The sequence below is a fragment of the Phoenix dactylifera genome, chromosome 9 (assembly GCF_009389715.1).
Source record: "Phoenix dactylifera cultivar Barhee BC4 chromosome 9, palm_55x_up_171113_PBpolish2nd_filt_p, whole genome shotgun sequence".
In the NCBI taxonomy this organism is placed as follows: Eukaryota; Viridiplantae; Streptophyta; class Magnoliopsida; order Arecales; family Arecaceae; genus Phoenix; species Phoenix dactylifera.
This window is the reverse complement of record NC_052400.1, coordinates 17,994,433-18,021,365: the sequence shown is the minus strand read 5'-3', so window position 1 is coordinate 18,021,365 and position 26,933 is coordinate 17,994,433. Positions and strand designations below refer to the sequence as shown.

The 26,933-nt window shown below is 37.4% G+C and overlaps 1 long non-coding RNA gene and 1 pseudogene across 1 annotated transcript; both read right to left on the bottom strand.

Moving 5' to 3' along the window:
* Positions 1-6,221: 6,221 nt before the first annotated feature.
* On the bottom strand, positions 6,222-9,991 carry LOC120112016 (annotated as a pseudogene).
* A 5,015-nt stretch (positions 9,992-15,006) lies between these two features.
* LOC103708017 lies at positions 15,007-20,774 on the bottom strand. The gene is made up of 3 exons (XR_005513413.1): positions 20,551-20,774; positions 20,356-20,441; positions 15,007-15,377 (listed from the first exon to the last, which is right to left on the bottom strand). It is a non-coding gene; the product is annotated as an uncharacterized LOC103708017 (long non-coding RNA).
* Between the last annotated feature and the right edge of the window lie 6,159 nt (positions 20,775-26,933).

The window sequence follows — 26,933 nt, the reverse complement described above, 5'->3', positions numbered from 1 at the left end:
CTTTCACTAGCCAACTCCACTTGGAGAAGGTGTCTCCTAGGAGAACCATGCGACCTTTTTATTCCTTGCTTGAGACACTTCGTTCTTGGAAGACTGGCTAAGGGATTTAATTGGTGGAACCTAATCTGTTAGGATACTGTTTTGTGGATCTCAGGAGTGTGAACTATATTTCATGCAGCTGCTTTTCACTGGTTGCGGCTCTTTGCTGGTGTTCTCAGGCATGCTTATCATGAGGTAAGCTCTTTAGGTGAATGATCAGGGTTTTCAAATGCAAAGGAGGGAATTTATTTGTTAGATTGATGATGGAGAAAACCATTGGAAAAGAGAGATGATAGCAGAATTGCTTCTACCCCTTGTCGTCCTTGTTACCATTAATTCCATGTGAACAACCAACTCTGGTTACTTTTATTCTGTCATGATTCTTATGCCTGATGCCCATCGTTTCTCAGCTGCAATAGTTTTACTTCATCTCACAAATATCTAAAACTATCGTTTAACTTTGTGCCGAGATCCTATGTGGCAATTGGTGGGTGGTAGCCTAGAAAGTTTTCGATTTATTGTTTCCACGAAAAGGTGGCCTGCCGAGTGAAGTGGTTGCGGAAGTTTTTAAGCCATGAATTACTAGGCCTCCAATGGCTATGATCTGGCCCTGCCAATGGAGATTATTCGTTGGCGCTGTTGACTTATAATTTGAGGAATTAGTTTCGACACCAAATTACCGGTAATTAGAATAGTGATATCTGGATGTCGAACCATGAGTGATTAGAAAAATAGTATTTGGCACTTTGTGCATTATATATCTGACCCATATCACTAGATTACGTGGCTTTAGCCTGATGTTAGATTTCTAGTATTAGCTTATTAAAATAATAAAAAAAAGTTTAAAAGATATATATGTATTATTCGAAAATTGATTTATTTCTAGTCAGTATCATACTTTTTAATTACTTATTTCTTTAGCATACTTAGATCCGACTTTTTGATGTTATGTTGCTTACTAGACTAGTATAGCTTATTATTTTTTTCTATTTTTTAATTCTACATCATGATTATTTAGAAGAGTGCACTAGATCTTCTAAAGATATTCAAAATTATTGGAGTTCTAGTTTAGATTAGTTTAGTTACAACATTTTATTTGATTTGAATTAGCTAACATATTTTGACTTCTGTCACTTTGAAACAATTAATTAGGAGAATGACCTTGTCTTGATTAAATTAGTCTTCAAGAATTGAAGAATTATTAATATTATTCTTTCAAGATTATTGTGACTTAATCTATAGCCTTGCATGCTTGCATAGTCCGTTTTGCAAGTATGTGGTGTCTATTATGCTCTAGGTTCGGAGTGCACTCCGGATTCAAGGCGTAACAGATTATACCATTTGCCATAACTCAGGATCTCACTCAAAAAAGCAAGCCAAGAGATATATTTTAAATTCTATTTTGTTTAAAAAAATTTAGCCAACAGCAAAATAAAAAGATATTTCATATCTCTTTATAGTTTTTTTAAAAAATAAAAAATATTTTTTATAGAAATAAATTTTTTATATTTTATAAAAAAATTATATAGTATATAAAAAAGTTTAAATTTTGTCGGTTGAAAATTAAGATGATTTTTTTTCAAAAATACTCTTAAGTTTTTTGATAGAATTAATGGATAAGAATTTTTTTTTATTAAGAGCATAATAGGAGCCTGTCTTCATAGGGTATAGAATCCTGAACGAAAGAGCCGCTCTGTAGCTGATTGAAACTAATTTTTGTATGTTAGCTAAGATGGTTGAGCTTAAACTTTTCTTTGTCATGTTGAATCCATGGACATATTGCATCAAAGATTCAAAATACTTCTTCATAGCCATTTGCATCTTCCATTCTCAAAAATTTATGAAATTCTTCCTTCAAATTAGTTTGTATCTACAAAATCCATGCCACAGTACCTCAAATTACAACAATCCTGGGACATGAAATTTCAGGATTTATGATCTATGCAGCTGTTCACATAGGTACATATTAAAAAAGTCCAGGCCGCAATCCTCCACAAGCCTCTCATGGACATTGATATTAATTGGTGTGTTTCTAGCTCCTTAATTCTGCCAGTTCAGAGCATCAGCACGCTACCCTGGATGGTCAAGCTTTCCTGGTTGGCCAAACCTTCAAAATTAGATGATAACAATTTTTGGTTCTATATTTTGATCAAATTTTTACTTGGACCAGATCCACCACTAAGTTGGTGACTAGTCCAACCACAAATTTTTAATTGCTTCCTTTCTCTTCTTCTTTTTTTTTTTTGTCAATCTTTGCGCATGTTGGTTCGTTGTTGGATTGGTTCACCATTGATCTAGTAAATCTAATACAACCAATCCTTGGAATTTTCATTTTCTCCCTAAAATCAGAATAGAAATAGAACTCTCCCCAACCAGAAAGCTATAGCTTGAACAAGAGACACTCATTCCTATTTTATATTTAAGAATCGAGCTTTTCTCCAACCAAACATGTCTTAAGATTTTTCAAAACCATTCCTGTCCATGCTACGAAGGTTATGCTTAATTTTGTTTGAAGTGCTTCACTCAACTGGTTGAAACCCCTCTCCTAAGTCTATGCACCGGAGAGAGGTTCCAATTCAAACCCAGGTGGTGACATTCCATCCATATTCTTAACGAAGGGTCATACTCAATTGAGACGGGTGATTCGTTTCCAATGATTGACCTCATCTATATGCTCTATTGGCCATTTTTAAAATAAAAAGTATTCCTTAAGGACTAATCAAAATTTGACACATAAAATTGTAGAAATTGGGCCGTAGAACATCGGCTTATGTCGGAACTTAAAATTCACGGTTCTTCCATTCTCCATCTATTGTCTCGACTTCGTGTAACAGCCAGGATGACATCCCCTGCAAGTGAACTGGAGCCAAGCACGGTTGGAACAAAGAAATAATTTATGCAGGATAATATTATTCCCCTTTTCCATGTTGCTCACTGCTACGGTCCTCAACGACTACCTTCTAAATGAACAGATTTCTTCTATGAACTACTGCGTGGCATTTGCCTTAGAGATTATCTCAATCCGAGCTCGGTTGTTCTGAAAGATTATAGAAAAAAAAAAGGACATGCAAGATATTCCCTGAAAAAATGTTCTTGGCCTGAACTTGCTACTTTACTGGTAGCTTTTTCTTTCCTTGAAATACAAAAAAATATTAAAATATTTCTATTTTTCAAAGCAATTTTTTGATAAATCAGAAAAAAATAAATTATTCGAATATAGGTACATCTCTGAAAATTAGCAAACAAAATATCTGTAGAAATCAGCAAAAAAAATACCTAATAACTGAATAGAAAGATTTATCGAAGAAATTCATTAAGCAATCCCCATGTGATTGGCCATAGAAAATCATTCAAGCGACCGTACCATTAGATTTTCCATGTATAAACACACGCACATGGAGTTCTTTGTATTGCCCAAGTGTGAAAGGCCGGGACCCCTGCCGGCAACTGGGGCGCAGACCTCCTCCTAGCGCACAAAATGCCCGGGTCTTTGTAGTCTGACAGGCTCCGTCTCAAGGCATTGAAATTTTAGCAGCATCACGTCATGGTGATAACAGTCATTGCTGGTTCTCTCGTCTGAAAATTATAATGTTTTACATCAACATATGTTAAGAGTGCATAGCGTTTTGACCGCATGCAAATGGGCCAATCCGGTGATGTAACCACATTCAGCACCCAGGGTGGGAAAGGCTCTTCTTTCTTGTTTTAGCAAAAGAAACTCTTCTTCATGCACACTATAATTATTGCAAGGGCTAATATGAGGACATGTTTTTCTTTCTTCAAACACAAAATCATTGTATCATAACCTTAGAGCGGCTTTCGTGTTTGCACAATTGACAAAGCCGCAATAATTAAAAAAGAAAGTCTCCTTCCACATCATTCTGGAACTCTTTTGGACCAACCAATCTGCAACACCATTACCCTCTCGGCATCACCAGGCATAGTTGCTATTTGTTAATTACCATATTATCCAAGACAACCTCGCACGACCTCTTTTTTTTTCTTTTTTTTAATCCGACTTAAGTGACTCGTAGGGTGCCTTTGGTTCGTGACCAAAATTAGAATTAAAATCAAAATAATTTGAAATAAAAAATCAGAATTACCATATCTTCCAATGCATTTAATTCGTGACTTAAATCAGAATAGCCATATCTTCCACCTCGGTTATTCGCCGAAGAAATTTTGGATACTTATATAGGACTACAGAATCCAAAAAATACCTTCCATCTAACTTTCCATCTAACTTTTTTTTGGTAAGAGAGTCACTCATTTTTATTTCTAGTCCAGAGTCCAACTTTTTTCAACCAAATATGCCCTTGGTGCCAAAAAAATCAAGTACCCAATCAAGCATGTTTCTAAAATTAAGGCTTGAATATCAACTATTGCAGCCAACAGTCCACCAAGACACAGCTAACCGGAGTAAAAAAGAACTATCGATACTACTCTGCAATAATTGGATCAATGGAGCCTATGCTATCTTTAAAAAATTTGGAAAAACATTCACAAAATTCACTGTTTTTCAGGGAGAAAACATCATCCACAATGGGGATGAGTAGGCATGCGATGTTCTATCAGAGTGGAAGAGTTCTCAGTGTTGTTTTTCACCCAAAAGATGCCACCATTCGTTGAACCTTCTGAGCTAAGGATAACACACTGGAGTATCTTTGTGGAATTGTACCATTGTGCACCATGACCACTTGCCCCATTATACTTTCACCCGTCATTCATAACAAATTGGCTAAAGCTGCAGTACCTAGCATATAGACGATATAATTTTTGGCAGAATTGGTCCACAAGCTAATGGATCTAGTATAACAATCCAGGACCTCACCCAAAATGACTAGTCGAAAAGTATTATTTGGATTCTTTGATCCTGTATAAGTACCCAAGATTTACGTAGCAAATAACCAATGTGGGACTAAACACACGCCTGCACAATTCCTCACATACTCCCCCCATTTAAGCCTTTACGTCCTCGTTAAGCTAAGGATTCAAATCCATTCAAATCTAATCACAAATATCAAGATCGGCATGCGGTCAGTCCTAATGAAACTATGCTGCAGTATCCCCTAATCCACATAGGTTATGGGCCAAGTTCACTTTGATACCATTTGAAATAACCTAGAACCTCAACCAAAAGAGTTAGCCGAAAGGTATTATTTAGGATCCTTAATCTTATATAAGTACTCAAGATCTATCCAGCGAATAACCGATGTGGGACTAAACACACGCCCGCACGGATCCTCACATATCTTTAGAGTTTATATTCTATTTATCAATGTCAAAGCAGGAGGTTCGCTTAATTAATGAAGCTGATACTAGAACCATAGAGGCTAGTGTTATATGGTGATCATAATGTTGCATGTACTATTCGGTAATACGTAATTTTAACACTCTGAGAAGCATTTCTTATAATATTTATTGAGCTATGCTTTGAAACATATGAAAAACAAACCAGCATTTCTCCTAATATCTTTTTTTTTGGTAAAAATAATATCTTCAAAGTTATCATTCATGACATGGGAGGCCTAGTAATTCATGGCTTAAAAACTTCCCCAACCACTTCACTCAGCAGGCCACCTTCCGTGGAAACAATAAATCAAAAACTTTCTAGGCTACCACCCACCAATTGTCACATAGGATCTCGGCACAAAGTTAAACGATAGTTTTAAATATTTGTAAAATGAAGTAAAACTATTACAGCTGAGAAACGACGGGCATCAGGCATAAGAATCATGACAGAATAAAAGTAACCAGAGTTGGTTGTTCACATGGAATTAATGGTAACAAGGACAAAGGGTAGAAGCAATTCTGCTATCATCTTTCTAGTGTATAAGATGGGCAATAAACAAATATGCTTCTTTTCCCTTTTAATATAGTTCTTGTTTTCTTGCTGTTTTGATTATATACTGGTGGCTTAACAAACAACAAATCCATGATGTACGCAGTATTTAGCATCTAGTTGTGAAAAGTTTGCATTAAATGTGAGAAAAAGAGATGCATATATTTGCACTTTGTCTTCCAGAAAGTATCAAGAGAGTTATACCAAACTATATGTAATTGTTCATGGATGCATGTTCATAGATGTGGTCCACAATGCATGAAATGCGTCTAAAAGAAATCAAGAAATTGTCTACATTATGTTTTAGCTATTCAAGCAAAATTGCTTCTGTAATAAGATAAAGAGCGAATATGGCAAAGCATCCTTGATAGAAATTTCTCTTGCAGGATGAGAATAGGTAGGTATTCACAAGTTCCTCTTGACTCATCATCTGCTCATAACTAATTACATTTTTGTTAAACATTGTTGCTTTTTTTCCCTTTTTCATGCACATGTAGTGATGTTTATCATCTTACATTGTGTCTGCCAATGCCAGAGTATCTGTTTGTTAGCATTAGCATGAGACGTAGGGTACACTGAAACCACTGTATTGTATCAGCCAGTGCCAGTGTATCCATTCATCAGTATTAGCATGAGATATAATGTACACTTAAAACACTGTAGGCCTATGTTTCTTTTACATGACAGTATGAACACAGATCGATTGCTTGTTATCAAATGGTGCAGACATTTGTTTCTTTAATGGTGTTGCCAGTGATAGCATTATTCACTATAACCGCAATCGTCTCAAGCTTCGCGTTACATGATTACCACCATCGGAAAGTGTTTGTTGGAAGCATTGGATTAGTGGCCTCCATATCTATGTACTGTGGTGCGTTCTCTTTTTCATATACTTTTGTTCCCTAACTCTTTACCTTAACTGGCTTATGAGTATTTCAAAACATCAAATGCATAGGTTTTTTCCCCCAATGCTTAATGAATGCTACCCTTGTTTTGTCAATCCAACCAATATGAACAAAATTTACAAAAGAAATCACATTAAATGTCCATATATGACCCTATCATGTCAAAATATACATAGTTATGTAGGTTGCTTTTGCTAAATTTTACCGACCTAAATTCGTTCATCTTCTTGACTGCTCTCTTCTGTTGGGATGACCAGCTGAAATTGTGAAAGTCTCCTCGACACAAAGGCAGCATCTTTTGGGGTTCAGTATTTTGAAAATGTATTTGGAGTTGTTTGTCTTGGTAATTTTTAGATCACTAGTTCCTTTCCATGGATCTTTCAGTTTGTTGGTAGCCATAGATTTGTCTCTGCAGCCATGGTGTAAGCACACACGACAAGCAAGAAATCACCAAAAAAATTCAATATGGACCGATGCTGCTTACTATTCTAAACAGATATCACCTTGAATTAACTATAAAATCTCTTAAAAAGAATGGAGCAAGTAAAATTTGAAATAACTTTGACTTTTTATGATTTTTTGTGGTGAAGTGCATAAATTAATTACTGAGTAATATTTGAATAGTTAATTAGGGAGTCAGGATTTATGCATCAACATGATGTCTCAGGATGTTGCATGTTTCACATTGTAATGATTTTCTTACATTTATGTGGCAAACATACAAGAATATACATTTTAGTCCAATGCTTCCCCTTAATACCTTCTATTTTATATTATTATCTTTGCGCTAATTCATGTTGAACCAAGTAGAATTATTTAACTTGAAACGCCATTATAATTTAAGCACAACTTACAACATTAAATTGCAGAAGCAAGTCATAAAGACCAAGAGCGTGAAGTTAATGCCTTTCTTCCTATCATTCTTCTCCTTCTTTGCCAGCTTTCGATGGATGACATATGGATTCTTAGGAAGGGATCTTTTCATTGCGGTTGGCAAGCTAAAACCATGATACCTTGATATAAGAAATTAAGCTTTCCATATCAACTAAACTTGAAATTTTTTGTTACAGGCACCTAATCTCTTTTCCAAATCCACTTTGTTGGATTCTAGCTTCCTTGCTTTTTCTGTACATGCCGTATAGTACCAGTTGAAGGAGGCCAATGGGGCTGCCCAAGAGATTAGATGCCTGTAACAAAAAATTTCAAGTTTAGTTGATATGGAAAGCTTGATTTCTTATATCAAGGTACCATGGTTTTAGCCTGCCAACCGCAATGAAAAGATCCCTCCCTAACAACGCATATGTCATCCATAGAGAGCTGGCAAAGAAGGAGAAGAATTATAGGTAAAAAGGCATGAACTCCACATTCTTGGTCTCTATAACTTGCTTCTGCAATTTAAGGTTGCAAGTTGTGCTTAAATTATACTGGGGTTTCGAATTAAATAATTCTACTAGGTTCAACATGAATTAGAGCAAAGATAATAATATAAAATAGAAGGTATTAAAGGGAAGTATTGGCCTAAAATGTATATTCTTTTACGTTTGCCACATAAATGTAAAAAAATCATTATAATGTGAAACATGCAACCTCCTGAGATATCATGTTGATGCATAAATCCTGACTCCCTAATTAACTGTTCAAATATTACTCAGTAATTAATTTATGCACTTCACCAAAAAAATTATAAAAGTCAAATTTATTTCAAATTTGACTTGGTCCATCCTTATTAAGAGATTTTATAGTTAATTCAAAGTGATATCTGTTTAGAATAATAAGCAGCATCAGTCCATGTTGAATTTCTTTTGTGATTTCTTGCTTGTCATGTGTGCTTACATCTTGGCTGAGACAAACCTAAGGCTACCAAGAAACTGAAAGACCCATAGAAAGGAACTAGTGATCTAAAAATTACCAAGACAAACAACTCCAAATACATTTTCAAAATATTAGACCCCAAAAGATGCTGCCTTTGTTTTGAGGAGACTTCACAATTTCAACTGGTCATCTCAACAGAAGTGAGCAATCAAGAAGATGAACAAATTTAGGTCTGTAAAATTTAGCAAAAGCAACCTACATAACTAAGTATATTTTGACATAATAGGGTAATGTATGGACATTTAATGTGATTTCTTTTGTAAATGTTGTTCATATTGGTTGGATTGACAAAACAAGGATAACATTCATTAAGCATTGGGGAAAAAACCTATGCATTTGAAGTTTTGAAATACTCATAAGCCAGTAAAGGTGAAGAGTAAGCGAATAAAAGTATATGGGAAAGAGAACACACCATAGCTACAAGTGGAGAACTGTACATGGATACGGAGGCCACTAATCCAATGCTTCCAACAAATGCTCTTCAATGGTGGTGATCATGTAACACTAAGCTTGAGACGAATGCAATCGAAGTGAATAATACTATCACTTGCAGCACCACTAAAGAAACAAATTTATGCACCATTTGATAACAAGCAATCGATCTATGTTCGTACTATGATGTAAAAGAAACATAGGGCTACAGTGTTTTAAGTGTACATTATATCTCATGCTAATACTGACAAATGGATACACTGGCACTGGCAGATACAATACAGTGGTTTCAGTGTACCCTACATCTCATGCTAATGCTAGCAAACAGATACTCTAGCATTGGCAGACACAAGGTAAGATGATAAACATCAGCTGAATCTCTATTTTGATATTGATTAAAAGAATTAACAATGGCGTGTTCTAATGGCTTACCTCTGTATGGTTTTGCCGCAAATGCAGCTTCAATGCTCCTATATGCAGCACCCATGTACTCAGTTGTATCTCACATTCTTGAAAGAATAACAATTTAATACCGTCTCTGAAAACCTTTCATGTTCTGTTTTTCAGTCTAACTTTTAAGAGGGTGATAAGGCAGAGGAGCACAGAAGCGTTTTCATGCTTCCCATACATCCTTGCTTTACTGAATTGCCTTTTATATACCCGGTATGGTCTGCCAATAATAAGCCGAGGATGGGAGAGCCTTCCTGTTATCACCATCAAATTAGGGATAACATGAAGGTTCTCCCATCCTTGGCTTACTATCGGCAGACCATACTAGGTATAAAAGGCAATTCAGTAAAGCAATAATGTATGGGATGCATGAAAACTCTTTTGTGCTCCTCTTCCTTATCACCCTCTTAAAAGTTAGTCTGAAAACAGAAGATGAAAAGTTTTCAGAAATAGTATTAAATTATTTTTTTATTTTAGGAATGTGAGATACAACTGAGTACATGGGTGCTGCATATAGGAGCACAAAAGCTTCATTTGCTGCAAAACCATACAGAGGTAAGCCATTATAACATGCCATTGTTAATTCTTTTAATCAATATCAAAATGAAAGAGAAAATACCTGAGGATTGGAGCTGTGTTGGATACCACGAAAGATGATTCAGCTGATGTTACCTGAGATTGGTTTCGACTATGCAAGGACTATTTATAATGGTCGCAGCTAGAGTGACCAACTTCTTTTTCAGTATAGTGGACAGGTATAATAGTACTTGGCTGTATTTTCTTGACACGTGCAGCCAGCAAGAGAATATTGCTTCATGCTATGGATGTGAGCCGCCCTTCTTGAAGATTCAATTAAAAACCTAACAACTCCCTCATACGGAAAAAAGAAAAAATAGAAACCATAGGAATGTATATATAGGTCATATCCCAATAAGCCATGTGCCATCGATCATGCTTGTCATTTTTGGAAACCTAAAGACTACTAGTAATAAATTAAGGGACTGAAAATAACTCGCAATAAATTTGAAAGCATTCTATTAAAACATGCAATAACTAGAAGTACAAACAGATCGGGCCGGACGACCCCGACCCAATCCGGCTTTTTGCTCAAGTTCTAATTTTGGACCATACCCAATCCAACAAAAGATCGGGTCTACAGCTATATTTTTTGACCCAACAGATCATTTGGGTCGGTTCGGGTTGGGTCTATATATAACCTAGTCTCAATCCAATCGGATCCGGTCTGGTCCGTTTGTGAAAATATAACACGAGAACATGAAAAGTTTTAGAGTTTGCCAGATTTGAAGAATAAATTTGCTCTCTGTTTCTGAAATAAGAGAATGGGTGGACCATGAGAACATAAGATAGATTAAGAGTTCAAACCACACTCAGATCATCACAGACAAACAGCAAAAACACAAAAAGGAATATCAAAGCACTGAAGAAATGACAAGCTGTTTCAGCACCATGCACCAAGGGAAAAAAAAGAAAAGAAAGAGAACTATGATCCGTAAAGACACAAAGAAGAGTTGAAACACGAAATAACAAAACTCAAAACCATCAAAAGCTTCAGCAGAAATACAAGATTGTATCAATTTTCATGTTACCACAGAAAAACGCTTGTAAGTATCATTCCTTCAGCAATGCAGAAACTAATCAAAAAGCATAATAAAATTCTAAAATTGTTTTAAAAAAAATACTTTTTGTTCAAAGGAACAGCACTGAAGAACAAATCAAACCTAATTTCTTAAAAAAAAAAATTATGGGAAATATGGGTTAAAAATAAAAATAAAAATCCCAACTTTCTCCTCAAAACCCTCTCCCAACCCGAATCTTCCCCCGATCAAAACCCCAAAAATCAAATCAATAATAGAAATCGAGAAAACAAAGAAGAAAGCGAGAAAGATCAGAGATTTACCGAAGCCACCTCGAGATATGAATAGGAAAATAAAGCCGAACGCTTCTCTCTCTCCCCCTTTCCCCAACTCTCCCTAAATAGTAAATATGCAGTTCTAGGGTTTCAGAGGAGGGGGATACCTTGAGAATCGGAACGAAGTATGCCAAAGTCGCCGGACGCCGAAGTCGCCAGACGCCAAAGAGATGCAGGATCTAGGGTTTTGCCGAAGAGATCGAGAGCGATTGTCGATGGGCAAGAAGATCTAGGGGTCTGCCGTCTGGGAGAGAGAGCGATGGCCGCTGGCCGACGGGATTTGCCGATCTGGGACGGCCGGACGGGTCGGGACTCGGGATGGCAGACGGAAGAGGGGAAGAGACGGTCAGACGAAGGGCGAAGGCTCGAAACTGGGGAAAATCGAAATGGTCGGTGAGTCACAGACTGGGCCAGGCCTTTTAAGTTAAGAGTTAGCTATTAAGTTAAGTGTCAGTGAATCACACTGGGTCGGGCCTTAAAGACTTATCTTGCACATGCAGCCTGCAGGTCCAAATAATTTTGCAGATTGGAATCGGAACAAATAAGAATGAGTCGTAAAATTAAAAATCAAAAACTATCTAAATTTCAAATGGATAAGATCGACTTGGGTCGGGTCTGAATTCAGTAAACCCATACCCGATGCAGAAAATGGAACGGTCCAATTTTAGGTCCTCCAAAATGGATCGAGTCGGGTCATGGGTCAAACCAACCCATTGCACATCTAGCAATAGAACCTAGTTACTATACTTTTTGCTTAGTAATTAGAGGTTTGGAGCTTGCATTTTGAATTGTATATTTTCAAGTACTGAATAATTATAGCATGAAAGCCGCGAATGAGTCATCTTGTCTTTCTCTCAAAAAAAAAAAATATTTGATAAGATCTTGAAAAGCTATAAGAAGCGGATTCTCTAACAAAACCAATTATCTATATATAGTTCTCTACTACCACTCCGTAGCTTCTAAAATGTCAGGCATTTCTTGCCATTTTTCTTTCTCGTGTTCTGCAACTGCCACCACCTTTCTTTCTTATGTTTTGGTAATTGCCACCACTTTAATTCTGTCTAAAATAAATAACCTAGTTTTTCTATAGATAAACCTAGTTTTTCTATGAGCATGGCATGCTCCATATGCATGCATCTTATAATAAAGGTCTTCGCAGTAGCTGCTCCTGTCAGAGGCAGTCGAATATTAAATTGCTGGGATTGGAATAGCAACTATATATATATATAGATGTCAGGGAAGCGCAGTAGCCATGGTTGAGAGTCATGGCCCCCCAGGCCTCCGCACCCTCGCCAAAGCCCATCAAAATCTGACAACCATACTATTATCTCATGCAATGCAATTCACGCGGCAGAATAGTTGCTTTCAGTTCACAGGGGACGCGTTGTCCCATCGGTTCCACCTTTGAAATGGAATCAGGCCAAATTCTAACAGCCTACTTCAGTCGGAGATGGGCCCATTCATCGCTGGCTAGCTAGCCTCCATGGTGGTCATGCCGACATGGGTTAAAATGGCAAATAGGACGCCCTTGGTTGATGAGATCTGCCTTAATTTGGTATGATGAAAGGAAATCACAACAGTTTTTACTGGTTGCGGTTCTCGGCTGGTGTTCTCAGGCATGCTTATGAGGTAAGCTCTTTAGGTGAGTGATCAAGGTTTTCAAATGCAAAGGAGGGAATTTATTTGTTAGATTGATGATGGAGAAAACCATTGGAAAAGAGAGATGATAGCAGAATTCCTTCTGCCCCTTGTTGTCCTTGTTACCATTAATTCCATGTGAACAACCAACTCTGGTTACTTTATTCAGTCATGATTCTTATGCCTGATGCCCATCGTTTCTCAGCTGTATAATGGTTTTGCTTCATCTCACAAATATCTAAAACTATTGTCTAATTTTGTGCCGAGATCCTATGCGACAATTGGTGGGTGGTAGCCTAGTAAGTTTTATATTCATTGATTCGACGAAAAGGTGGCCTGCTGAATGAAGTTGTTTGTGGAAGTTTTTAAGCCATGAATTACTAGGCCTCCCCATGTCATGAATGATAACTTGGAAGATATTAGGAGAAAATGCTGGTTTGGTTTTCATATGTTTTAAAGCAAAGCTTGATAAAGATTATAAGATATGATTATCAGAATGTTAAAATTACGCATTACAGAATAGCACATACAACATTATGATCACTACATATGTGAGGGCCCGATGCCTTGGGCCTGTTGGCGGGCCCGAAGACTCCATCTTCTTCCTCCTCCAGATTTGGGAAAAATTGAGGACTCCCAGGGCAATCCAAGTTCATCGAGGGCAATCCGTCTATTTGATAGGTGCTGCAGCTTTAGACAATTTGTTATGAACGACAGGTGAAAGTCCAATGGTGCAAGCGATCATGGTGCACAAAGGTACAATTTTCAAAATGATACTCCAGTGTTATTCTTAGCTCAGAAGGTGCAACGGATGGTGGCATCTTTTGGGTGAAAAACAACACGGAGAACTCTTCCACTCTGAACGAACATCGCATGCCTATTCATCCACTGCCAGTGGATGATGTTTTCTCCCCAAAAAACAGTGAATTTTGGGAATATTTTTGCAAATTTTTTTTAAGATAGCATAGGCTCTATTGATCCAATTATTGTAGAGTAGTATCGATGGTCCTCTTTTACTCCTGTTACGAGTTCTTGGTGGACTGTTGGCTGCAATAGTTGATAATTCAAGCCTCAATTTTAGAAACATGCTTGATTTCTTTGTCATCAAGGGCATGTTTAGTCGGAGAAAGTTGAAATCTAGACTAAAAATGAAAATGAGTCCTTAGCTCTGCATAAGTATTCAAGATCTCTCTGACGAATAATCGATATGGAACTAAATATATGCGTGCATGAGTTTTAACATACTTTCTTTGTTTAAGTTTTAACGTCCTCGTTAAATTTAAGATTCAAATTTATTCAAATCGTAATTGCTGGCTCGAGATTAGACATGCATGCGAAGAAAAGCATAAGTGCTTCAGCCCATGATTTGAAGTCACGAAACAATAACCGCCAAAGATAGATTGGCATCTTTATGCGCTACTACACTAGACGTTGTCCGATATATCATAAAATACTTTCACTCACCGAGGACACATTTGATTTATAGAAAAAAATAATTACTAATATATTTTTTGAAAACTAATATCTAAATATATAATACCTAAAAATAATTTTTATATATTTAATTGACCATAAAAATAGCACAATTCAAAATTAAATTATATATAATTGAGCATCCACTTATATATATATATATATATATATAAAATACCTATTATGCTCTTAATATAAAAAAAAATCTTATCTATTCTATCTACACACTTAAGAGTATTTTTTTTAAAAAAAAATCGCCTTAATTTTCAAACGATAAAAATTAAAATTTTTCATATACCATATTTTTTAATAAAATATAAAAATCTTATTTTTATAAAAAATACTTTTTATTTTTTAAAAAAATCAAATAGATATGAAATAATTTTTTAAGTTTCCGTTGGCTATAATTTTTTCTGCAAAACAAATGAGTCTTAAAACTGATTGGTGACTAAAGCAATTCTGGGCTCTAATCTCGAAGCCCGAAACAATTAATCACAATGTTGGCCTCTTTCGCACGGGCTGGATCAATAAAATGAAAAATACTACACACTTTCTCTCTCACAAGGAACAAAAAGAAAATGCAATACAAAAAAAATTACATACTCTAACGGCTCTAACCCAACTAAAACAAAAGGGAGAAGGGTGCACTTCTGCCTCATCCTAATCTCCCAAGCCCACCTCTGCTGGCTCCCTTAACTGTCTCTTCTCAGCAAATGCTTCATCATGCCTCATTATCCAGAACCTCTCTATCTCTTCTGGCTTACGGCCCGGGATGCGGCCTGCTATCAAAGCCCACCTACAAGATGGTCAAATCACAAACATATAAAAATTTGTGAAATCAAAGGAGACTGTTAAGGGTCCAAGTTGCACCTTTTCGCATGAATCCACCATTGGATCGCCCACCATATAGATCTCAAATACTTCATCATTCATGCCACCTATATAAATCTCAAAACGACTAATAGATGATCCAATAGCAGATTCATACAAAAAGAAAAAAATGACGAATCCTTAGTTATCGCGTTAGATACAATCCCGACCCAACTATTATAGGTAAAGACATTAATGGTCAAATTTTACCTACACGCTTAAAGTATCACATTTGTTATTTCTGATAAGTGGACTCTGTCTCACTTAGATGGAACCTGGTGGTTCATGCCAAGTGTGATTTTGCCACACAAGGATAAAACTTGGCATGTCCTCAATAGTTAAAAACTAGCATACAATATGTAATTTACATTGGCGTAATTTCTGGCGGGGGTTATCGTCTAGCTGAAGTCTGGTGGTAAATATTCAAACTACCACCATTACCTTGACCTGCAGCCATTGACGAAAAGTCCGCAGACTGGTTGTCATTTAAAGCGTCCAGGCTCCAACTCCAGAGGACAACAAGAAGGTCGGCAGTCGCTACTAAGATTTATGCTTTTGTGTCTACTGTCAAAAAAAAAAATTCATGCTCTTCCGAGATGCAACATGTTACAACCCCTCGAAAATAACTAGATAAATAATAAAAAAATAATGAATAAAAATAAAATTAGTATTTGAATGCCACCAAGGAGCTATGGAGATATCAATACTTAAGAAGCGGTAAAGAAAAGTTTCTTTGATCCTCTCCTCTCCCTCTTCCCTCTTCTTCTTTGGTTCTTCCCTTCCGCTCTTTTCTCTCTCTATTTCATTTTTCTCTCCCGTGGGACATCTTTGTTTCACACCTCAATAGGATGCCAAAACCCTTCTTTCATATAATCGCGATCCTTTGCAGTATATCTTTTGCACCCACAAAACACTATATAACCCTAGATAGCCATTGTATCATTCATCTCGAAGATGAACAACTGTCATAATGTATCGCATTTAGCACTCAACGGCTATTTATCTGCCGAATGAATAATGTGACACCATCCAAAGTTGTACAACCCTTTGTTGTCCAATTCACATATCGCAATATGAACATCCTTTTGCAAGCCACATCCTCTATTTAGTTCCAGCCAAAATCCTTTTAGAGGATATATGAGAGAGTCTCTTGCTATGTACATGGTCCCGAGAATGAGGTTAGCTTGGATTCTACTTTGTGTTGTGATAATAAAAGCCAGTTATCCAACACAGTTTCATGGTCAGTCTTAAAATAGCATCTTTATTTTCTGATCCTATATAAGTATTCAAAATTTTTTCCAGCACATAACCAATATAGGACTAAAGATCTCTATTTAAATTCGGGCAAACTTATCTAATTAAAGATTCAGATCTAATCAAATCTAATTGCAAATACTATGATCGATCCATAATTGGTCGTAGAAAAACTTATACCACAGAATTCTCTAATTCACATATCCACTCTGATATTTGTAAAGATTCAAGCTCAAAAGTTACATTTTTAAATATTTTTAGCTCTATATAAATATTCAAGATCCCTTTAGTATATAATGAATATAATTTTTATATCTAGCACAGACCATTTATGTAGTTATATTCAAAAATGAGCATACAACATAGGATCGATATAAAATTTTATCACTTGCATGTAGGGTTGCAAATAGATCGAGTCGGGTCGGGTCCTGAGTGACCCTGATCCGACTTGATTTCTTATTCCGGGTCCTAATTTTGGACCCAGACCCGACCCAATTGAAGATCGAGTCAGGTTGGATCATATCCAGGCCTACAATATTTAACCCAACGGGTTATTCGGGTTGGGTTAGGTCCATGTATAACCCAGATCCGACCCAAAAAATTTGGATCTAGGTCAGGTCTAGTCCGAGTCGAGTCACGGGTCCAAACTCCTCAGCCCACTCAAAAAAAGCCCAAAAACAAGACCAATGGCTGATTTCACTCAAAAAAAAAAGACCAATGGCTTCAACCCGACCCCAAAACCTCCACTCCCGAGCCGAAAATCTGGGGAAAACCGAGAGAAGGCTTAAACCTTTCACCCACCTGCTTGTTGCTCAGCCACCAGTGCTTCTTCTTCGCGGACAGAGAAGGCGAGCCCGACATTGTCTCCAACGCATCACCTTGCCCGCCCCTCTCCAATCCAAAAACACAGAGCAAAGCTAGATGGGAAGAGAACAACCCCAAAAAATAGGGGGGGGGGGGGGGGGGGGGGGGGGGGGGGGGGGGGGGGGGGGGGGGGGGGGGGGGGGGGGGGGGGCGGAAGCCCAACTCTCTCACGATTTCAGTCCTCTCTCACTTCCAATGGGAGGCATTAATAAGGAACGAGACCAACTCCCCAAAAATTTGAAGAGAGAAAAATGCCAGTTTGAGCCCCGCCTCTCTCTCTCTCTCCCCTCCTGCTTTTGCTTTATGGAAAGCTTCGATCCTTCAACCTCCTCACTGGCAAGATAGGTTTCTTCTTCTCCTGCCCCTCCTCAAATCTCACAACTACCCCCGACAACCCCACCGTCCCTCTCCCTCTTCTTCTCCCTCAAGTCCGACCTCGTTGCCCTCTTTATAAGACAAGCCTCTCTCGCCGGAACCTCCTTCCGACCAATGCTAAAAAAATTCCAAAGGAGGGACATACCTTAGGATGTCGAAGAGACTGCAGGCAGGGTCTTCCTCTTCTCCAGATCTAAAGCACTCGGAACTCGAAAGCGCTCAAAATCATCTTATGTCTTATATCATATGGGCTATGGCTAGCGGTTGACAGCCTGCAGGCCTGAGGAGTCACGGCTACAAGAACACTTTTTCTTGCAGGCTGCGGGCTTGCGGTAGTGGCATGTGGCCATGCGGGTCTAAAGAATAATTTAGGTTTAGGTCGAATGGGATCTTTTTGGTAAACGATCTAAAAATTGATCCCAAAAAAAAAAAAGATCGGATTAGATCTGTATCAAATTGAAATTGGATTAATCCAAATTTAATCCAAAAATAGAATGAGTTCAAATGTAAAACTCAGCCCAGCCCCATGAGTCCTGAATCCGGATCGAAGTGGGCCATGAGTCGACGTGACTCATTTGCGGCCCTTCCTGCGTGCAGCTTGCAAGAGGCGGTTCTAGTCCACAATTTCCACAAACTGGCAACCGCACAACGCGCAAGTGGGGATGAAATCTATGTTGCGTTCATGGAACCAGCGCAGCACGAAAAAGAGATATCGCGTTCAACCCGAAACTGGGTCCCGGCGTACATCACGCAGTAACTAGTTGCAGGAGCCCACGAGAACCAAACCGTGTTCAATTGTATGTTTGCTGGGATATCTCATATATATATATACTGTAATATAATACCGTGGTTTTCATCAATAAAGCGAAGCTCTTTTCCAAGTTTCGACGTCTCTGCTTGCTTCCTTCAGAAGGTAAAAAAAAAAAAAAAGCTTAATGATTATTTTGGAGGTGTGGGTTTCTCCAAGCAGTTTTGCTTCTCATATTTAAATTTGTGATCGCATGGCAGCATGCACGATCTTTTTCATCCTATTCTCTGAAACGAAGCTCGATGGATTTTACAGCCAATTTTTTGAATCTGAAAAGGGAGAAGCTTTTTTTTATAGCAAAATGGTAGCAAAACCTTCAAAACTGCTTTGTGGGAAAAAAAAGAAAAAGGAAGAGAGGAGAGAGAGAGGGGGAGACAGAGGGGATGAGGGAGTAGCCATGGCGTTTTTTAAAAATCATTTAGAACCTAATTCTATTATCCAACTGCATCTAATATAGAGGCTTAACATGGCATGAAGCCAGGTTTGCAACCTTACAAATTTTCTGTACCGTAAAACTGGCCTGATCTAAAATTTTTGTTATTAATTTTATTGGATGTCTCGTACTCGTATAATGTGAGGCGCCCGTCTAAAAAAAAAACATTTTGGAAGGATTTGTATTGTATCTTGCTAAGAGTTCCGATCTCAAGTAATTGTAATTGAGGTGTGGCTTTGAAATGGGTTGGAATGAAGTTCTATTCATATATAGATTTTATAGTTTGGGATTGGCTCGAGTAAGGCTCATTAGAAGATTGATCATTGGCATATAGATTGGATTTTGAAACTATTTTCAATATGTATGGGTTGACCATTGAAAATGACTCGATCGAAGTCCTACACTTAACACAAACCTTAGATAAGTTATTTTTGGTGCAGGTTCCGTTTGTTAAACAATACCTTTTACTTGCGGTTTTGTGGGATAAGTGCAAGATATGACAAACTTTTGAGGGTTTGGATGTATTTCAGGTAAAAGACGCCTACAAGGTTCAAGTTTATGACATTTTCTCATACTAAAAACTCAAATTCCTTAATATATTGCACAAGAACCTCCTCCAACAATAAGTTTTCACCACACTTCAACCTGATCCCAAATTAAGAGTAAAAAATTATATTACAAGCCAATTTGTTGTTGAAAGCAATCTCCATGAGGAGGGCTATGGTAACACGAAAATCTAATCTTAAAAAAAAGAAAAAGAAAAAAAAAGGACGGCCTCCGTTGCCCTATTTCTCTAGCTAGCTAACACCATATACATGCAGCTTGCTAGATCGAGAAGCTCACGCATCAGTTATGTAACTTTTTTGTGTGAGATTTGTATTATTAGAAAAGCATCTCTCTCTTGCAATAGTTGCCAGCTAGGAACTCGTTCACTAAATTTGCAGCGCCAATGGAAATCGAAGTTGTATTCATTAGACATACGAAAAAAGATTTACAAACCGAGGACTAACCAGTTTTCTCGATGGTTATATTACTACTTCTTGCCACTTTAATGCACCATTTGAAGAAAGTTAATGTTGCTGTTCACCTAAAAATAAATATATAGTTTTGTTTGTTCTTGAGTTGAAGCATAGATGCTGCGGAAGGAACCCATAATAAGGAAAATTTAACCTGTCGCCACCAACCTATACATTCTGTAGATGAGATCCTCTTCTTGTCCGTCATGTTGATGAACTCCCACTCTATGCTGCTAACTTCTGCCACAAAACAAAGAGCTAAAACGTCAACCAAACACCAAACAAACTAGGACATATAATTTAAGGAGTATCAAGACCAGTTAATGGAAGAGTAGAAACATTAGCAAACCTTCTGAATCATAACCACAAATCTTGGCCTGCTTCCGGGGCGCTTGTCCATAGCTCCTAGAGATAGCAAAAGGCAAGCTAACGAGGGCCAGAAGAGAAGACAGTCTAAGGTGGAGGTATGGCAAAGACCTATCCGGGAAAGAGGAATAAGGCACTCTGAAACAGAGGAATAGATGATTTTAACAGTTGTAGCTGATAGGCAATCTGGTGGGCACTTGAGATCTTTGGTTGTATCGATGTTGGCTAAAGCATAAGCGCTAACGACAGGCTATAAATGAGAGATGGCGACAAACCGGGATGCATATCTAATTGCTCGAATCAACCCTGAATAAAGTCAGACGGTCTTAATCAAAATTAAATTTGAGATGGCATCGATAAAAAATTTAAAATTAAAAATTAATCAGTTTTGATTTTGACGTCGATACCAAATCCAAAACTAAATATATTAATATTTAATATTCTTACTATCTTAAATATTTAGTAGAAATCCAAATGACTAACTTTATAAGAATAGTTATATTATTAGTTTCGAATGCTTTTATTAGATAATTGGTATGAATTATATTATGAGAATCCCGGATAACATTTTTATTTTGGTTATTTATATTCAAAATTTTGAAAATAAATAAAAAATTAAACTTCGATTTTTTGTTTTGGATTTGGCTTTTGATTTTCTTATAGTAGTTATAATTTTTTATTTCAAAAATATTTAGTTCGGATTTTAGTTTCTATTTTGGATGGTAGTAAATTTTGATTTTGATCTTTTTATTAATCGTACTGAATTCATCCTGTTAATGTCTCTAATGATAAAACTTGAAATAGTAAAATTGTAGTAATAAATATTAAAGGCCCGCCTTTGGCATTATACTGGCTGCCGGTCTTACCGCAAGTCCGCAATCTCAACGAGCTAGAAACCCAACAACGAATCAGGAAGCATCTTCCCCCAAAACAACAACCGGATCCAATCATTTCAAAGATATTTTCCTCAAAAACAAATATCAATCGATCTTCAAAAATTTGGAAAAGTTGTTAATAATCTATAGTCTGGCTGATTGCCATCCAATCCCTCCAGAGATCTTTGTTCAACCTTAGAAATTAGAATTTAATTTTTTCAAAAAAAATGAAAAAGTTGATTATTACAAGCGATGCATAACATTTGCAAGCCTAGTGCACGGCTAGCCATGCAAGTTGTCTTCATGGCATCAAAGCATATCAAACCACCACAGGAAACTCTGCAACGAGTGCTATTTAAGGGTTACTCACCGGCTGGTGCTTAGTTTAAAGCTATATTAGCACTGCTTGCAGCAAAATTATATTTGGTCTGAGAACCTAGACACATCCATGGGAATATTGATCTTGTTAGATATTGGACTTCGAAAAGGATGGCAATGACAACTTGGACAAATATTAGCCACGTTGTTTCACCTTGGCCACAAAAATTTAGTCACTCCAGCATGTCTGTCTTTATTTTATGAAATCCATCATGTCTATATTTATGTCCATTAAATGCGAGAGTCTCCTCAAATGAATTGGACCGCAAGTGGGTAGTGAGTAGATGCGGTCCTAGGAATGGTTCGGAATGAATGATGGTGTGATTTGTGCCCCAGTGCTTAAAAGCGATGCGACACGCAACGAAAGGACCCATCACCTTCCTCTTCGCCTCAATTAGTACTCATAGCATGCGCACGGAAATGGCGACGTAGCCACAGGAATGGACGAGCCCTCCGCAGGTGAACCTCATGTTAATATATATTTCCAAAGTACTCATCCTCGTCGAGTTGAATAAGGCCAATGAAAGCTGAAAGAAAGGCAGGCCTTTACAAAAGCTTGCCGGCGATCACATCAATCACCTAACCTCTGTTGATTGGATTTTTAACCTGGAAATATGAAATATCCCCCTAAAATATTCTCCTTTCTCCTAGGTACGAGGGCGTCAGATTCCAATAAAGGCCATTCACCGGACGGCATTCATGCCTACCTTGTCCAAGAGCTAGCATCCAGGAGCCAAAGACACTGGCGTTCCAGAGCTCGGAGTACGGAGTGCAGGTCCCTGCTCTCTGACGAGTTAGTGCCATTATGAGGGCGGGCCCCGAGGTTCGGTTCTCCGTGCCTTTCTCATAAATATTGGGTTGGTTGGACTTGATGAACACCAAGGAAAAATCGTGTTGTGTGGGGAAAAATCTTGAGTTTTCATTGCTAAATATTTATTTTATAGTAACAATAAATGATATTTGTCATCACACGGACGTGGTTGGACCCATCTTTTGCGGTTGCAGCTACAAACGAAATTGGTTCTCGGCAAAAATGATAACAAATAAAAGAAAGCATCAATTTTTGAAGGGAATATTTACAGTTGAGAATAATAAAGATAATTGCAGTGAGGAGAAACCAAAAGGGAATCTGATTAGAATCAAATTTCAGAGGAGGAAAATGCTTGAAGGTGCTTGTTGGTGCATGGAAGAGCTCCACAAGCTCATGCATGTATTGCAAGTTTGGCAACTCAATATCCAACCATCCTTATGTATTATATCAATTTTTCCAAGTTACAAAATTTTCTTATGCTAAGTTTGGCATCCCTCTCCACATGAAAGGTCTTGTTTTAAATCGAGGTTGTGAAATCCCTACACAAGTTTTAAGAAAAAAATTATGAGAAAATCTGCTCTAAGAAAATAATTAGGGATCGAGGAAGGAATTTTAGATGAACTTTCAAATACTGCTATAAGAGATTTCTATAAGAACTATGAAACTTTATAATGGCATACATGTGCCTGCAAATGCAAAATCAATGGCTGAAAAAGGCTTGAACAAGCTAATGATTTGAGGCCTGAGTTCCTGGTGCATGCAAAAAATGTTTATGATTCGTTTGTGTCACTTTTCAAGAAAAGTTTGCAGGATTTTGCTTCGATATATATCATATTTCTGATTTTTAGCTCAAGTGTATAAAATCGAGTAAAATGATATCAACATCAGCCATTACCCAAAGGATTAGGTAGTGCTTGGGCTAGACCACGCTAGGCTACACATCCCAGCCCAAGCCCATGATGAAGTGGAGCCCGGACAAACTCTCTAGCACAAGTCAACCTCCAACCCATAAAACTTGAAACTTCGGGAAAATTATAGTGACACCTCCTCAAACCCTTTCATTATCTCCATTGACAGAGCGATGGTATGTGACCATCATATGATAGCATAAAGTAGTCGTAGAACAAAAATATCCTCGATGTGTATTGAATAGGGTGGAGTCTCAAAGAGTTTTTTGTGCAAAATATATCTCAAAGTAACAAATCTTAAAGCACACTTGGTATATGTCCCATAGTTAAGGATTACACTGCACGGATCTCAAAGCACTCAAAACTCTTTCATTCATCTATTTATACAGATCTCAAAGCACACAAAATTTCTTCGAGCATGCATCTACACACATCGCAAGGCAACCTTAATTAATATATGGTCCATCATAAAGGATGACCCACCATGCGGATCTCAAAGCACTTTGAATAACTTCATCCATCCATCCATGCATATCTCAAGGCATCCTTAGTATATGGCCTATAATTAAAGATAACCAACTGCACAAATTTCAAAGCACTCCAAACTTCTTAATTCATTCACTTACATAGATCTCAAAAGTATCTTTAATATATGGCCCATAGTTAAGGATCATACACAGATCTCAAAAAATCTTTAATATATGATCAATAGTAAAGACCACCAACAACACAAATCTCAAAGCATGCCGAACTTCTTCATTCATCCGCCTATACAGATTACAAGCATCTTTAGCATAAGGCCATAATTAAAGATCACCCATCGTGCGGATCTCAAAAACACTCCGAACCCCTTCGCTCATTCGCCTATGTAGCTCCTAAAGCATCCTTATTGTATGGCCTATAGTTATAGATCACCCATCGCACGGGATCTCAAAAGCGTTCTAAACTCCATTCATCATCCTTCACGGATCTTAAAGTATCTTTAGTATGGCTCATATTTAAGGATCACCCACAGCACAAATATTAAAGCATCCTTAGTATATGACCCATAATTAAAGATTATCGGCTGCATAGACGTCAAAATATTCTAAATTTCATTTAACTGTGTGGATAGATCTCAAAGCATACGTAGGTATGTGCCTATAGTTAAGAATCAAGCACCAAAACACTCTGAACTTTTTTATTTATCCGCATGGACAAATTTCATAGATGTCTAAAGTGAGTGAGGATAATTCAGCCATTTGCAATAACAGGCTAACGACGTCGGTTGCTTATCGAGTCCGAGAGCCACTTTGGAATAATTGTAAAATTTGAACCGTCGGCTTAAAACTTTTTGAAGTTGACGGGTGTCATGCGTCGAGAGGACTGTCACCATAATTTTTTCTGGAACCTTTTCCAAAACGTCAAAAGGTTAGGCTAGAGTTAGCGGAGGCGAGGTTGCCCGATCGAGAGGGCATCCACTGCGACGACCATCCCCTGTTAGCCGCTAAGTCGAACAGGTGGAGCAGAGGACACCGCTGTCACTGGGCGAATAATGGAGACAGCCACAAGGGAGAAGCGAAGGCACGGGGAAGAGAAGCAAACGGAAGAGGGTTAGGGAGGAGAGAGGCGGAGCAGAGGCGCGGGAGAGGGAAAAGAGAGGGAGGGAGGGGGGGAAGAGAGAGAGAGACAATAGGATACTGACTCATCTGAACATATAAACCTTTCTTGTATTCAAATTATAAAATTCTCATTGTTATCGAACCCATTACTTCCTGAAATTACAGAAATATTATTATAATGATTAATTTTTATTCAAATAAGGTAGATAAAGAAATCCAATCCTTCAGAATAGAATCGAGACTGGTATACTTTAGTGGACGGGGTAAAGTGAAAAACCAATGGAGCAAAGGTAAAACTTTTTGTGTACTGAAATATGAATCACTTGGTGGCAGCCCATAACCAGAAATTTTCAGCCCATTGTGGAAGCTCGATACATAAAGTCAAGCCATACGCTTGGGCCTATAATAAAAAGACTAAGGGCGCTTAGTTCAAGCCCAGTGTGCAGCCCAGTCAACCATCTCCAGCGAGACTGGCTGTGGACTTGGTCGAGCTAGGATTTGTTTGGTTTTTATTTTTATTTTAAAACGATGGAAAGGGAGACAAGAAGCCATGGTTTGTTTAAAAGCGGCTGTCGCATGAATTAATGAGAGTACGTGAATAAGAAATCGCCATGCATTACTTACACGTTATAATTAAATCTGTGGACTTCTTAAAGCGTGTGGTTTTTCACTTGGTGGAGTGGTGGTACGGTTTCTGATGACGCCCTTGGACCTTGATTCAATTGGGAGATGGACAGCATGGGAAGCGGCTCTTTCTCGAATAATTAATAATAAAGGGCATTATACTCTTTCCCTACCTGTAGTTTCTCTATGCATTTTGCTTTGAACTGCTTGTTAGAGTACGTGACAGAGGCATCTTCTGAATTATTTTAGTGTTGAAGTCTCAAACGAAACTGCTGACAGGGATTATATTTCTTTTAATTTAATGGGGATGTAAACGAGCCGAACTCAAGTTAGCTCATTTAATTAATTCCAAGCAAAACCCGAGCAGTTGATGGAAAATAGCTACTTGAACGTAATTATCATGCTAATATATAAATGATGTGGATATTTTATGGATAAATATTTAAATCAACTCAGATGAGAATGAGCAGGCACACGTCCTCATTGACTGCAATGCTCTCGTTAGGAATCAATAAATGAAAATTATGAAACAGGAGCAGTTTTGGACTTTGCTGTTGTGGAGAGGTGGCAGACATTTCGGAACCGCTGAAAACTAACTATGTTGGTTGGAAAAACACAATTATATTATATTTTAGTTTTTTTTACATAAATACTCTTTTAAAAATTTAAATTTAGATAAATATTTTTTTAAAATTTATATTTATTTTTATACCCTCATAAAATACTGTTTTTGAACAAATGCCCCTAAGAATTACCGACGCTTAATGAAAGCGTCGGCAAATATTTGGGCGGTGAACTTTTTTCCGACGCTTTCTCCTAGCGTCGGTAGAAAAGCGTCGGGAAAAGACCATTTTCCTGTAGTGTAATATAATAGTTCTTCTAAGGCCGTTAATAAAAACCATATTTATTTTAATTAAAAATAAAATAAAATTTTAAAATTATTTTTTTATTCTCCATCACGATCATTCTAAAAATATTTTTTTCGCACATCTACCCATTAAGAATATTTTAGTCATTTTAATTTGAAACTATTAATTTTTTTAATGGCGTTGGTACCTATGCAAAGACAAGAATTATGGATACAAAAAAGGTAGAATAGCAAAACAAGTGTTTAACGAGTGTATACATGCAAATATTAATTTTTAAAAAGTTATTCACATAAAATTTAA